Below are 15,611 nucleotides of genomic sequence, written 5' to 3' on the forward strand. Positions count from 1 at the left end.
TTCTTTGGTAGAAAGCAAAGAAGGGAGGATGCCCTGGTTTTTGTACTCTGGTTTTGGAGGTGCTCTTTCCTAAAGAACGGGGATTGGATGAACAAGGGTACGGGGGAGCTATTAATTATAGATGCTGTTTTCCTTGTCTAGAAACTGTGAGTCAAAATTGGGTCCTGTTTTATCCAGAGGAAATTCAAATCTTGACAGAAAATGTTTGCCCTCAGAAGGTCAATTCTCAGACATTATATTTTGGTTTCGCTCAGTCCTACAGACTTTCATCTTGCTGATCATATTTCATTCTCTTCTCAGAGCAAGGGGAAAATATTCAAAAAGTTTGTTGCATTGGGAAAAAAATCCTTAAGGCATTTAGCAGCATATAACAAATTGGCTTTTATTCTTTTCCAAGACTTTTGGCCACAGGGTCTTTTTAGACAGGAATGGTGAAATGAAAATTAGGGAAGTAAAAGATGAAAAGAAATGGTAAAAATATCTTTTAGAGGACTTTTAACTGGTGATTTGAAGTCTTGGGAGAGTCTGTTCATTCCTGACCTTAGGTACTTTGTCTTCTACACATGTTCAACCAAGCACTATTCGAAGGAGAAGCTTTTGCTGTGCCTAAATCTTGTGACCTCATTTTTAACATAGTCTAGAGAAGAATTCCAGGTAATTTTAGCCTGTCAAGTAGCATATAATAACTAGATTCCTATGAGAAATGGAAGCCATTTGTTTGCCATAAATACATTTTATACTCTACATCTCTAAATTTAGTATGGCAAGATGTGTTCAATGTAAAAGTTAGAGAACAATATGTCTAGACATTGTCTTTGTATGATTTCTTTCCTAAAACCCTTAAGGGCATTTTAATCTCCTTCTCCTGGGCTTAGTGAAGACTAAGGATACACTTTAAAAAAACCGGAAGTCTCCTAGTGCCGAGAACACAATCTGTCATTCTTATTTAAGTAATAAAACAGGAAATTGACCTTGACACTAACTTATTAAATAGATTTAAAAGGAACATCTGCACATCTTTTTTCCTTGTGCACTATTTGTTTAATTGCAGTGGATTAATACAGCGAGTAGCACATTATAACTAGGCAATTATCCATTCTTCAAGACTTAGTTATCGTAACACTAATTGATCATTTAAGGCGTAAGATAGTCTAGCATTAGGAACATGTGAGGCTAATCTGCTCAAAAAGATCAACAAATTAATATTGTTGCTGATATTTGCATAATTGGCTGCAATTATTTAATGTTTAATTGGGTTGATCAAATGAGATTCAGCAATTCACATGTGCATGAATATAAACAGAACTGGTGGCACTTAAAATGATAATGATTAACTTATTTTGCATGTTCTCTTCCTACTACTTTTTTTTCAGTTTTTACATCTCAGATCAAGTTTGTCAGCTATTACCAAAAGATATCAGTGGATTTTGAAATGATGTGTGCAGACATAGGAAAACCTGTCCATTTCCTAAAGATACCACCTAAAGATATTTGCTTTTAAAATTTTGTTCTTGTTACAGTCATTTATTAGTGATTCTACTCATGACATGCCAGAAGAAGAGTGACTTCAGGGATGTGTCCCAAGGTCTCTCACAGAACACAGCTGGCAGCAATGAATAAATGGATCATTCCTGCTTTAGCCCTTGCTTTCAAAAGTACAAAGGCAAAGTTAAAAGGGAAAGAAAAATAAATGACTGAGAAATTTTTTCACAGAGAATCATGTTTTTTCTAATCTAGTAAACACCCTCTATTCTTTTTGTACTTAAAAGAATGCTAAAAGAGCAAAATAAAATCAGAGGTAGCAGCAAGAAAGCAGAGTATAACATCATCGATATAACCTGGATGTTAGGGCTCTGCACCACTGGGGAAGCCTACTGTATACACGCTGGGGTAAAGCTGCATCTTACCACTTTCATTGCTTGATATATTTGTACCTACAAACTGTCCTGCTTCCCTCAAATCAGAGCACAGTTGGGCACTTGAGAGCAATTAATGGATATATCTAGTCAACAAAATTGTAGTGTGAAATTGGTCTGAAATCAGCTGCTAAAATAAGCCTATTTATTTTCCTCATTCCATTCACAAAAAAAAAAAGCTTTTAAAAACACAAAAGAAGAAGGGAGTGACTGATTTTTCATCTTTAATCGCTGTATTCTTTTTCCTTTTAAAGTTTCCTTTTAAAATCATATGTTCAGCTTACTAATGTACTTAAGAGAAACTGCATCTTATGCAGAAAAACAATATTCATTCACTTTCAATGAATAATAGTTTTTAACATTTCGAGAGCAAAAAATATTCCTCAGGTGCACTAAAGCAAGGAGCTTAGATGAGTTAGAGAAATCATAAGGGCCTGTTATTTCTTGCCCTGCTTTTAAGCATGATGAAAGAATTCTTCCTTACAAGGTCAATTTGTTATGTGGATAAGTGAAAGCTTAAGTTATAAATAGTAATGTTGCCAGGTAATTTTAGTGAACACTTTATAACACCTGTCACTTTGTCTTGTCAAAAGTAGAATATGTTCAGCTGTTTTCCAAATACTTGCCTCCAAAAGTGAGGCACCTATTCATTGATAAAGATCATGGAGATTATAGTTAATCTGACCAGTTAATTTGATAAATGTTGATTGAATACCCACAAATGTGCATCTAACACAAGCAGCAATAGCGATTAGGAAATTAGTTTTAGAGCATATATATATATATATTTATTGGTATTACCCTCATAGAATTTTTATTACTTGAATGAATCTTTATGTATAAAAGCATTATTTAATACAGTTAGATAATTAGGAGACAAAGGCCAGAGCTCATCCCTTATCAAAAAAAAATCATGATGAACATTTTCATTTCATTTTTTAAGGAAATGTGTCCTTTTTCCATAACATCCTTTCCATAATAAGAAGCTGCTTGGTGAGACTGTAATTTAAGGGTTACTCAGCCACTGCCTACATGGTTTATTTCTCAGCTACCAACCTAGTATATTTGTTAGTTTCATCTTTTGGAGCAATATTGAATGATCATAGTCCAACTAACAAAAGAACACCTCAATGACAGCATCTTCTCTGACCTCCAAGTCAAATAACATTGAAATAGAAAAGTGTTTCTTAAGATTTTTTTGAAAGTGTCTATTATAAATCAAACTATTCAGAGTGTTAGCTTAAAGATGAAACAGTCACTCAAACAAATAACAGGTGCAAGAATAACTTTAACCTAACAGTAATTTTTCACAGTTTGAGGGTATAAAAAAGAAAGAGCAGGGGCCTCCCTGGTGGCACGGGGGGTGTTGAGCACCGTGCTATGAGGCAATCTGCAGCCTCTGCAGCACGAGTTTGATCCCTGACCAGCCAGGGAGCAACCCACATGGTGCAGCAGACCTCTCTTACTCGCCCGCTGCTCCCCTCAGTGGTGTGCTTTGGTCAGTCTGCCTGTTCTGTTCCCTGCTCTGTCTCTGGTGAATCCTCTCACCCCCTGCACCTCTTGCCTGTACCCCAGCTACTGTATGCATAAATAAATCTTTTTTAAAAAAGAAAGACCATTAAAATATTGCAAAAAGATTCAATTTCACCATTTGCCAAAAGGCCCTTTTAAAAATACGAAGGTAGATGGAAATGACTTATTTTTCATCTTCAGCACCTATACCATCATTAAAGAGTTATCAGTATTAATTTGGGAAGTTTATAGTGAAACAGCAACAGAAAATTATCATTTTAGGGGTAAATCCTTCCCCAAGAACGGATACATGTAAGCATATTTGCTTTAATGAATGACAGAGGCATGAAATTCAATTTTAGAAAATGAAGTGGTCTTTAAGATCTGCTGGATAAAAACAGAAGATTAAAATAACCTTATTGTCTGAAATATGTATTTTTCACACTATGTAGACCCCATTAATAAGGCCTAAAATTTAATTTGCATAATGTTTAGCTTATGGAATTGGCTGTTGTGATGCTAATAATGGACCATGAGCTGTGGTAGGAAATTAAGTAAAAAAAAAAATGTAATTTCACTGACAGATTTCTCTGCATATTCCTTTCACAAGGGCTGGGTCTCCTATGATCACTATTGAATTAAGGAGAAAATTCAAGAACAACTGGAAAGTAGAGAAAGCAAGGCATGAGAGAGTGAGGAAAAATCAGACTTGCTTCTATATATTGTGTGAGGAACTGCTTCCTGTTGTGCCAGCCATAAAGAGTTTCACCTTTCAAAATGATGTCAGAGTGCCAATCAGGAAATGAATAAGTATAGCAGCCAGTTTATCAAATATTAGAATTAGGCTATTATCTGGAAGTAATGATGGTCAGATTAGATTGTAACTGCTTTAAATTACTACCATTTGGAATGAGAGTTTATTTCATAATTGCCTAGTGGATAAGATCTGTTGTATCATTTTTTTCAACCCCTTTATCCAAAGATTTGTGAAACTTCTGGAGACTGAACAAAAGAATGACAATAAATAGACTGTGATTAGTCTTCTGTTAGAAATATGATTTGCCACCATATCACTTGATGAAGGTGAACTAATCTGGGAATGAGTTGAATATTATAGTTAGTTTTTAAACTAAAGTGTGCAACAACATACTGCAATTTCCTCCAGCTAATTTCACAACAGTTTTTAAAGACATTCTCTGGGTTAAGAAAGGAATACAAATTCTGACTCAGTTCCAACTTCATTGATAAGTTCATGAAGAATACAGTCATTCTCTTAAGAATCTGGCTATGAGAAGATGTTGGATCAAGTCTTAAGCTTCACCTATCTGGTGTACCTAAGTTTCACTTGTTTGGTGACCTAAGAATTCTGCAAATGTCTCCTGGTGACTTAGGAAAATGAACCCACCATGCTCCCAATTAGCTAACACAAGGAGCCTAACCCACTGTTCTGAAGAATTTATGCTTACAAAATATGATGACTGAGAGAAGATAAGAATCTGTGTAACTCTTGGGTGTTTAGATTGTATTGTCTTGCATCTAAGTTTAATACTTATTGATGCCAATCTCACATGTCTGTAGTTGTATAAGAAAAATGAAGTTGAAAGAGATTTTGTAAATAGGGCTTGACTTTCATGAAAAAGTATTCATGTTATGTTAAAGGATTTAAGCTCACTGAACGTGTAATGGTGGAAAATATAGAGGGCAAAGGAAACTACCTCATTTTGGGAAGGTTTTGTGGAAGCACAATTAAACATTCTAAAAGTCTTTGTCATAGATGAAACATCTAGTGTGCAAGAACTCTGTATAAGTCTGAAGGACCTGAATAACTGTATTTTGCTCACATACTGTATTGTTTACAGGTTCCTCATCAAATCTTTATGCTCTGTTCCTGTCATCAATAAAACAACTTAAAGGAATCCTGTTTGTGTAGTCTCTTGAATCAACATTGTTAGATGTATGAAATAATGTTTAATAGACATTTATATGATGTTCCAAGGTTTCTGTTGTGGGATGTAAATGCAATGGGGGCTTTTTTAAACCAAAATGACATTGAGGGAGTGAAAAGAATTGAGCACACCAAATAAACCTGCAAACATTCAACTGGAGAGTCTCATATTTTGAAACATTTGGATAAGGATGGGAGTGTCCTCAGTAAAATTAAGCCTGGTCATTTGAATTTTGCACCGAAGGGAAATAGAATACTTTTTCCCATTCACTGTCACAGTGAATCTACCCCATTGATAAAATAGGCCCCATATGTCATTAACTAGTTTTAGAACTAAGTAAAGTGAAAGGCATTCAATCTAAATGTAGAGAACACCAGTGAGATGCATCCTTTCAGTCAAACCAAGCCTGTGTAGATTTTTTTTTCCTACACAGGCCTTTGAGAAAATGAAGTCATGTGCAGGCTCTTTGAGGGTCACATAGCTAATATTCATTTTCCTACTTACTGTCTTGGTGATGGTGAGTAGAGAAAAACCTCTAAAGATTTTCAATATGTTGAACTTAGTCTCAGCAGTACTTAGTGACTCTCTTTCTGGACCCTGTCAACCCATGAAAATATTGACCTTTTTTAAGATTTTTATCCAGAAAATATAGTTTGGAAGGTCCACGGAAGGTTATTAGTCAAGTTCTTGTACAGTGTCAACACTCATATCCTGCAGGAATGAGAGAGATGGAGCCGTCATGCCTGAACAGGATAACGTGCACCCACTGCCGCTCACATGACTTACCAGCTAAGACAGCCATCTCCTTCAGGGCAGAAAGTGTCTCTCCTACTGCAGTTTACTAACAGAAACAAAAAGGGTGGGGGGGTGGATTTTCAACATTTATAATTATTTTTCTGCTAAGCTGATTCAGTTTGAACCAGAATAGTTTTTACAATCAAGAATCAGATTCCAGGGCCTCCCTGGTGGCACAAGGGATCAAGTCTCAGCACTATGGGGCAATCCAGCAGCCACTGCAGCACTTCATTCCCTGCCAAGGAGCTACCCACATGGCGCAGCAGACCTCTCCTGTCTCGCCGCTCCCCGCTCCCTGCTCCCCTCAGCAGTGTATTTTAGTCAGTCTGCCTGTTCTCCTTATTCGGTCTCTGGTAAATCCTCTTACACACCCTTCCCTGCACCTCTGGCCTATACCCCATTTGTATGACTCATTCTAGCTGCTATACACCATAACTTATCTTTAGATGAAATGTTATTGTAACTTATTTATAATATTGATGACTTTGGGATCATATTTCTGTAACCAAAAAACCCACACTAAGACGTAGACTTTGATGGGTTAATGGTCACTGGTTTCCTTCTCTAGCTGTCCCGACACAACAGGGAAAGTGTGGGTTCAAACCCATGGTCACTGTCTCCAAAGGTCTTTACTATTGGGTCAATAGAATTTTTTTTTTTTTTTAAGATTTTTTTTTTTTTTTTAATAGAGGCATGTTTTTCTTTATTTGTTTGCTTGTTTGTTTTTTTTTTTTGTTTTGTTTATACATGCACTGGGTACAGTCAGAGGCGCGGGAGGGTGAGAGAATTCACCAGAGCCAGAGCGGGGAGCAGAGCAGGCAGAAGGACCGAAGGACACTGCTGAGGGGAGCAGCGGGCGGCAGGAGAGGTCTGCGCGCCATGTGGGACCCTCCTCCGGGGGCCGGGGAGCAGCCGGGGATGGAACCGGCGCCGCAGAGGCCGCGGGCAGCTTCGCAACCCAGCGCTCTACCGCTGCGCCACCGGGGAGGCCCTGGGTCAATAGAATTTTTGAGAAAACCTATGAGATTCTCTAATGAAAATATTTTAGAGTTGCAAGATTCAGGCTCATTGTATCCCAAACACAAGAGACCTATTTTAAAATTGGGCTAATTAAGGAGATTGAGATGCATTTGCTTCAAAGATAGCTATACTAATCTATTATATTAAACATTTCTCATTGTTAGTAACAATATTCATGAGAAGCAGAGGTGGAGGATAGTCTCTCTAATCTGATTTTTCCAAGCCATGGCTGGCTGTAACCAAACATCTTTTTTAGCATGAAGATTGCCTAATAATTAGGAGACTAGTTAAGAGCCACCCACTGATCCTGGGATCTTAAACCAGTTAGTTAAAGTGGTACAAAATATGTAATAGGTCATCATCCCAGTACCAACCTCATGAGTTATAAGAATCAATGAATTAATGTTGTAAAAAGTTTATGATAGTTCATGTGTAAAGTATGAACTGATGGAATTTCTTATAAATAAATAAAACCAAAGAGAGAAAGGCTACTGGATACTTCACACGAATGTTACTGAAGATGCTATGGTGACCAGCTCTTCGTATGGCCAGTGGAGGTGGTGTCCTTGGTTCCAGTGCACAAATACTTCAAGATGAGTGACATCATGTAGCTCCCCAGGACCCCCTGCTTAGGGTAAGTTAGAAATGTGTGACCCATTCAAGGCTGGAAGTTAAAGTCAGGGACTAGATTAAGGAATGATTGATATAATTGTTGAAAAGCAATTTGATGTTTTTACTTCTTAGAAATATGAATGATGTTTCATCTTTCACATGAATATACCTGTGAAGGTTAATTTTAGGTGTCAGTTTCCAGCTGTTTGGACAAACACTAGCCTAGATATTGCTGTGCAGATTGTGTTCTTTTAGATGTGATTAATATTTAAATGAGTAGAATTTGAGTGAAACCAATTACCTTCCATAATATGGGTGGGCCTCATGTAATCAGGTGAAGGGCTTACGTGAAAGCAGGGATTTCCAAAAGAAAAAGGAGTTTGGGCTCAGACTGCAATACAGAAACTGCTTGAGCCACCAGCCTGCCTGGCATGCCATGAGAACTTCAGACTCAAGAAGCACCAACACTTACCTCAATTTCTCAGCTATTGGTTTACTCTGTGTATTGTGGATGGACCAAGCCCAATAAGTAGAAGAGCCAATTCTTTAAATAAATCTATTATTAATATCAACAATTAACAATAGTTAATATAATTAATTATATACTGTATATTTATATTTTAATGTTATATAATATGTAATGTAACATATATTACATATAATATGTACATACAGTTTTTAGATAGATAGATAGATAGATAGATAGATAGAGATCTCTTTCTCTACAGAATTCTGAATAATACAGCAACAAAGACCATTCTTAACATTCTCACTTATAGTTTCCTCTTTTAATGAAGAAAATCACATACTATTCCCTTTGCCTCAGTTATCTAACCTAAGGCATGCCCAGTATTCAGAAAAGTATTCATTGTGTAAGGGATTAGTAGCAGTTGGAATTGGCAGGGTTAAACAACTCAAACCAACTCAGAGAGGAAATGTCACAAGTGAAATTTCAGCTGTCAGTGAGGGAAGTATTTCTGATACAATATTGGACCATCGAATGTTCCATGAGATATTGCCAGCTTATTGTTACTGGTCTGAATCTATGCACTGAGAATATCAACAGCAAATGAAAAGAACCCTCTTTTTGCTATAGTGAAGGCACAGGTTCTTTTGTCAGGTAAGCAGTCACCCTGTTTCACAGTTTCACTACATGCAAGGCTGCCTGACCATCGCAGGAGTCACCTGGACCCTGCTGACCTCACATGGCACCACCACCAGATCACCACCAGACTTAATGACGCCCTCACAAGCACACTCAATTTAGGAATCCTCTTTATAGTCACTGGAGTTTTAGTCACTGCATATCTCCACATATCAAAGTTGTATTCCACAAGGCAGTTTTTGTAAACTCTTGAATAAAGGGAGTAAATTGTTCGGCTTCTCCAATGAGATCTGACAAGGCAATTTAAGAGGCAATAGGAAGCCAAATGAGGTTAAGTGAGGAGACAGATGATCCAAAATAGCTCCTCACCAGGTGGTTCTCACACAAGGAGAAGGTGATCTCATATTTCCTAAGAAGGGAAGGAACAGTACTTTTCTTGGACTTGCTTTTATGGTAATCGCAAGGTTAATATTCACATTTTCTGCAAGAGTATTTCCTTCTCCTCTCCCTCAGTCTGATGCAACCTTTGCTTCAAGGCAGTAAACCTCCTCCTGATACTATTCAACAAGGACCTCTTCTTACTAAACACTAATTGGATGGCTTGCTTTCAGTCAAGTGCAGGAAGGCCTAGCCAGTTCTGCTTTCACACTTGGTCAGTCTAGACGACCGATGAAAGCAATGGCTTTTATCAGTGTCTGCCTCTCCCTCTTTTTTAAAAAAATAGATTTATTTTTATTTATGCATGCAAGAACAGGGGTGCAGGCCAGAGGTGTGGGGGTTGAGAGGATTCATCAGAGACAGAGTGGGGAGCAGAACAGGTGGACCCACTGAAAACACTGCTGAGGGGAGCAGCGGGTGAGACAAGAGAGGTCTGCTATGCCACGTGGGTTAGTTCTCTGGCAGGGGATCGAACTCATGCTGCAGTGGCTGCTGATAGGAACTTGATGAGGAACTCTTCAAGGATTACATCTTACTCACTTTCCTATCTTCCCAGATCAAAATTCTCTGGTAATATATCTACTCTGCCTTTACCTCCCCCCCTTCCCAGTACCAAGCCTCTAGCAGGCTAAGCACCACTTAGCTGCAAGTGTGGAAGACTTCTTGTCTGCAGGCTCAGTTTCACCCAATTCATGAGTTCCAGTTCCTGGAAACAGGTCTCCTAGTGCATTGACAGTCAAGGGCATGAAATTAGCTTTGCCACCCTAATACCAGCATCTGGTATTTCTCAGATGAGCCCCTGGATCTGATCCCATGCTCACCCTGAGCATCTATTCATCCCAATGGATGACCTTCTTCCCTGATACAGTTCTCTGAGAGGCACCCTGCTCAAAGCCTCAGCCCATTTGACAGGGGTCCAACCACCTTCTCAAGCCTGGGCTTTGTCTCTTCCCATTCAGGTATAGAGGGGTCCAGTTTCAATCTAGATTGACACCATTGGAACAAAATCACAGTCCCTTGTTTGATTATGGTTATTGTTGGATGGACCCTTACCCCCATCAACCAGATAGTATTGCCTTGTTATCGAAAATGGCCTTGCTTAGGCCTGAGCTTGCCATAAGCCCCTGGACATAGTGGTTTGGACTGATCGCTTCCTACTCCACAGCATGGAGGCTTGCCTGCTGCTGCTTTCATCTGCCAGCTTGCTCTTGAGGTCTCAACATGTAAGAGCTCCCTCTTGGCAAAAGGAGGTAGCCATTTAGCACTGAAAATCATCCTAGCTTCCTGTTGCCTGGGCTTAATTTAATTTAATTTTTCTGAACATGTCTTTTAAAGTCCAAAACAGCACCTGCTGGGCTTAGAAATGATCTAAAACCCTGCTATTCAAAGCATCCGTTCCCAGACCAGCAGCATCTCCTGGAAACTTGTTAGAAATGCAGACTCTTAAGGCCCTCCCCAGACCTATAGAATCAGATTCTGAACTTGAATGAGATGATTGATCTGCAACTTCAAATTTGAAAGAGCAGATCTTAAGACATCTCAGTGGACCAAAGTCATATCAAATGAAGGTACTATTGATACAAAGAAACTACTGTGAGGTTGGAGATAAGATTCATTCAAAAAAACAGAATCAATTTTATAAATACTCAGTCCTGGAATGGAAGTGATTTTTACATCATCGGACTCAAGGTCATCTTGAACTTGCTTACAACCCAACATACGTGGACTTGATTATGAAATGTGCTTCCTAAATTACTAATTCTTTCTGAGTTTTCACCTGGCACTTCCTTTCTATCTCAGTCTGATGTGAATAAATTATCTTGGTGGTCTCTGTGAAAATTACCACACAGGAAACAACAGGAAAGTCTTAATTACTGAATTCCTGCACACTATTTATTCTTTATATTTAGTCACTGGAGAGCCGCTGGGCATAAATGCACAATTAGAAAGATAAACGAGATTCCCAGCCAAGTTGCGGCTGCTGTTATGTTTCTTGGAAGACCTACCTAAGTAAGCACTCTCTTTAAATTGAAATTTGAGGTTAATGAAGTGTAGTCACTGGCTGGTTGTTTGATAACCTGTGAAACTCCAATTGTCCTAAATGGTACTGGGGTGTAGTGATGAATCCCAACCCATGCCAATGTGTTTCTTCCCCCAGTTCTGAATTTAGTAGGGTTTCAAGAACTTGACATTCAAATGTTGAGAGTCAAGTCAGTTGGTTTAACTTTTACCAGAAATTTGGTTCCTTGTTTTTATTTAGACCAGAAGTAATTGTTATATGGGGGCTGGATTGCATCTAAACTGACATAGCGATGGGAAATTTATTCCTTTTGAACTATCACCAGAATAGGAGATGCAGCTGGTCCTTTCAGGAGATCATTCTAATGTCTAAAGTGTTAAGATGTATTTTTAAAAATCTAAAGTCTAAATCCTTTTTGCTGCCAAAGACATTTTTTATATTCCATATACAGACAAACATCTGCAAACTGAAGATAACCTAAATTTCTCCATATCCCATCCTTCCATATGATGAAATAATATTATTCGGTTACCAAGAATTCTCTCACAGCTCTCTGCTTATTTTCACTTTTCACTTTCCAGGCGTGGACAATGAGTTTTAGTAATATTTTGGTCAACAGAAGGGACACAGTCTTTCTAAGAGGCATGCTTTTTCTATTTCCAGATACTATGCTTTTTTTTTTTTTTTTTTAACCACATGCTTTGCTCCTTATGGATAATCAAATGCAGTTGTTTCTTTGGTGTCTTTTTCTTTTCAACCAAGGTGATTTTTCTCTTCCCCTTCACAATCTTTGTTTAATACAGTTTCTCCAGTTTGCCATTGGGGCTGGGAATGCTCAAAAATGTTCCCAAATAAATGAACGGTACTAGGATTCCCATGTAGGGAAAAAAGAAAAAAAAACTACCAAATGAAACCAAATAGGAACATTCTATCAGACAGTGTAAGAAATGTATAATCAACTACTTAAAAAATTAAGCTATTAAGAAATATATACAAAAGCAAAACATTATAAAGATGAATGCCTTCCTCATCCATGCACCCATGCTATACTTTAATAAAAAAGATACTACCATTAATGTTTAATCCTCTCCTCTATTGCAATTCCCTGTAGGCCCTAGGAGATAACCTCTCTCCAGGAGAGTCATTTAGTCTTCAATGTAAATTTAGGTGATAGTGCTACCCTTGCAAGAGATATTATTTCCCTTCCAGCTCCATCCATGTTACTGCTAATTGTATGAGTTTATTTTTTGATCGCTGAGTAGTATTCCATTGTGCATGTATACCACATCTTCTTGATTAATTCATCTGCTTTAGGACATTTAAGTTGTTTCCATTCATAGCTATTGTAAATAGTGCTGCAATAAACATAGGAATGTAGGCTAAGCAAATTAAGTCAGAAGGAAGAAAAAAAATATTGGATGGTCTCACTTATAGAGGGAATATAGGGAAACCTAACAAAGGATCAGGAAAAAGACAAAACTTGCAGGCAAACCATAGATCTGAGGCACACAGCAGGGAGGGGGCAGGAGAGGGGTCAAAACAGGAGAGGGAACAGCACAGGGACTATGGTGATGGTTCATGGTGCTATGGTAGTGGAAGAATTAAGGAGATGACACCTATAGGGTAAGGAAAAAATGTCAGGCTTTTCTGCCCTCCCGCCATCAAAATAGAGGTTGGATCCTTGTGGTCCTGAATGCATACCTGATGGCGGACACCTGGATTAGGGTGTGGGCAGAGGTAGATGGGATTCACCTGGGCTAAGACTGGGCTTTTAAGGGCGGCGTCACCGGGATGCCAGCAGCAGCAGAAGCCAAGAGAGAAGCAGAGAGCGCCGGAGAGCCCAGATAGAGTGAAGATTTGCTGGGGGCTGGGAGGCCTGCCAGCCTCCCGGCCCCCCAGCACCCTGCCTGCTGTGTACCGGGTAAATCCCAATAAAAGCCTGCAAAAAGCCACTGAGGACTCTGACTCCTCCTTTACCCGGTCTGCTGGATCATAGAAAACCTGCGCTGTGTCCGTTCCTGACTTTACAAGACCTAAGGGGAGAAATAAAAAAAAATGGACAATATTTTGTCCTAAGCATATGAAAAAATGGATTTTCTTTTTCTTTTGCTTTATTTACATATGTAGAACTGCAGCGACAATTACAATTTTTACTTTTCTTTCCGATTTGCCTGATGTCCTTGCTCATTAGTTTTCTCAATGAACATCAAATATGGAAGAATATGGCAACAAAAACATACATACTGCAGTTGTGTCAAAGAACTACTCTAAGTTTACTAGTTCAACAACAAATTTGTTTAATTTAGAACAGATGTAAGTGGTTGTGATAATCCTGGCTGAAAGTCACCTACAAGAACGCTTGGAACAACACTTCTCCTGACTAACCACCTGCCAGTCATACTGGCCAACTACCAGAATCTCAGATTCATGAAGATCCAGTCAAGGCCTTTTGCTCAGGTTCCTTCTGCTTGCACTGCTCCCATCCCATTCTTCATAACTCTAGTCCTTTCTCTTCCTCTCCTCAGGTGACCACTTGAAGGTGGCCCCTCATCCCCACGACCCCATCTGTGCACTCTCTCAGTGTTCCTCAAGGCACACATCTCAACTGCTATCTCCTCCATTAAAATATACCACTATGTGGGCAGATAGCTTTTCTGTCTTATTTAGCAATTGCTTCCCATAGCCCTTGGCAATAGGAGAGATTTAAGAGTATTTTACGTAAGAACAAATGAAAGAAGAGGAAGAAAGAGAAAGAAAGGCAGGAAAGAAGGAGTGCTAGCTGGAGAAAATGGTCACTGGAGGTAGGCAGGGAGGATGGGGGGGAAAGACTTGATTTATGAATCTTTTGAATTTTTTTTATCAATTCATGGAACTAATTCCTGTCTGTTTTTCCAGGTCTCTGACACAATCTCATGTTTTGCCTGGTATATTGATGGTCTATTGGTCTGAAAGAGAATCTTGCCATTTTTCAAGTCTTTTAAGAAGACTTACAGTATCAGTACAAGCAGTCAGCCCACTTTGGGGGGGACTATTGTAGATTTCATTAAAAAAAACTTTTCTTTGAGATAATTATGGATTCATATGCAGTTGTAAGAAATAATACTCAGGGGCCTCCCCGGTGGCGCAGCAGTTGAGCGCTGGGTTGCGAAGCTGCCCACAGCCTCTGCAGCGCTGGTTCGATTCCCGGCTGCTCCCCGGCTACCGGAGGAGGGTCCCGCATGGCGCGCAGACCTCTCCTGCCACCCGCTGCTCCCCTCAGCAGTGTACTTCGGTCCTTCTGCCTGCTCTGCTCCCCGCTCTGGCTCTGGTGAATTCTCTCACCCTCCCACGCTTCTGACTGTACCCAGTGCTTGTATAAATAAATAAATAAATCTTTAAAAAAAAAAAGAAAAGAAATAATACTCAGGGATCCTATATATCCTTCAGTTTCTGCTAGTGTAACATCTTGCATTATTATGATACAACATTGTAACCAGGAAAACTTCTGATTTTAACTAAGTGGACTTTTTTCTTTTTTCTTTTTTTTTGAATTTTAAAAGGGCAGGTTTATTAAAAAGAGAAAAGGAAAAACAGGTACAAATGGGGAATTCTTAAAGGGCAGGAATATGCCTTTTGAAAGGGGCAGGCTTAGTAAGAAAAAGAATATAAAAATAAAATTTAAATTAAAAAAATAATAAATTCCTGTTGCAAAATAAAAAAATGAAAATAAAAAAAAAAAAAAAAGAGATGGCTTCATGGATGCAGGTAGGCATGCAACCTTGGGGCAAGATCTCTGTTTTGCCAGAGCAAGGGGTATCCTCTAAAGTGTTCTTTGGGGGTATTCATTGCTTTGTGGAATTTTATCTGTTGTGGAATCTATCCTAAGTGGACTTTTTTATAACTTTAATTTTCACTCACTCCCCATCTAATTCAAAAAAAGGATTTGAGGAAGTTTATTAAAAGGACAAATATAATACCATTTAAAAATTAATTACAAAGGAGAAAAAAAGTTAAATATGTTAACTCTTGGGGCTCATTCAAAATTTATAACCTGGGGCCTTCCCTGGTGGCGCAGGAGGTTGAGCACAGCGTTGTGAAGCTGTCCGTAGCCTCTGCCGCGCCGGTTCTATCCTGGCCACTCTGCAGCGCAGGTTCGATCCCAGCCAGCCGGTAAGGGACCCACATGGCATGGCAGACCTCTCCTGTCGCGCCCGGTACTCCCCTCAGCAGTGTATTTTGTCAGTCTGCCTGTTCTATTTCCCACTCTG

The sequence above is a fragment of the Talpa europaea genome, assembly GCF_964194135.1.
Source record: "Talpa europaea genome assembly, chromosome: 15".
In the NCBI taxonomy this organism is placed as follows: Eukaryota; Metazoa; Chordata; class Mammalia; order Eulipotyphla; family Talpidae; genus Talpa; species Talpa europaea.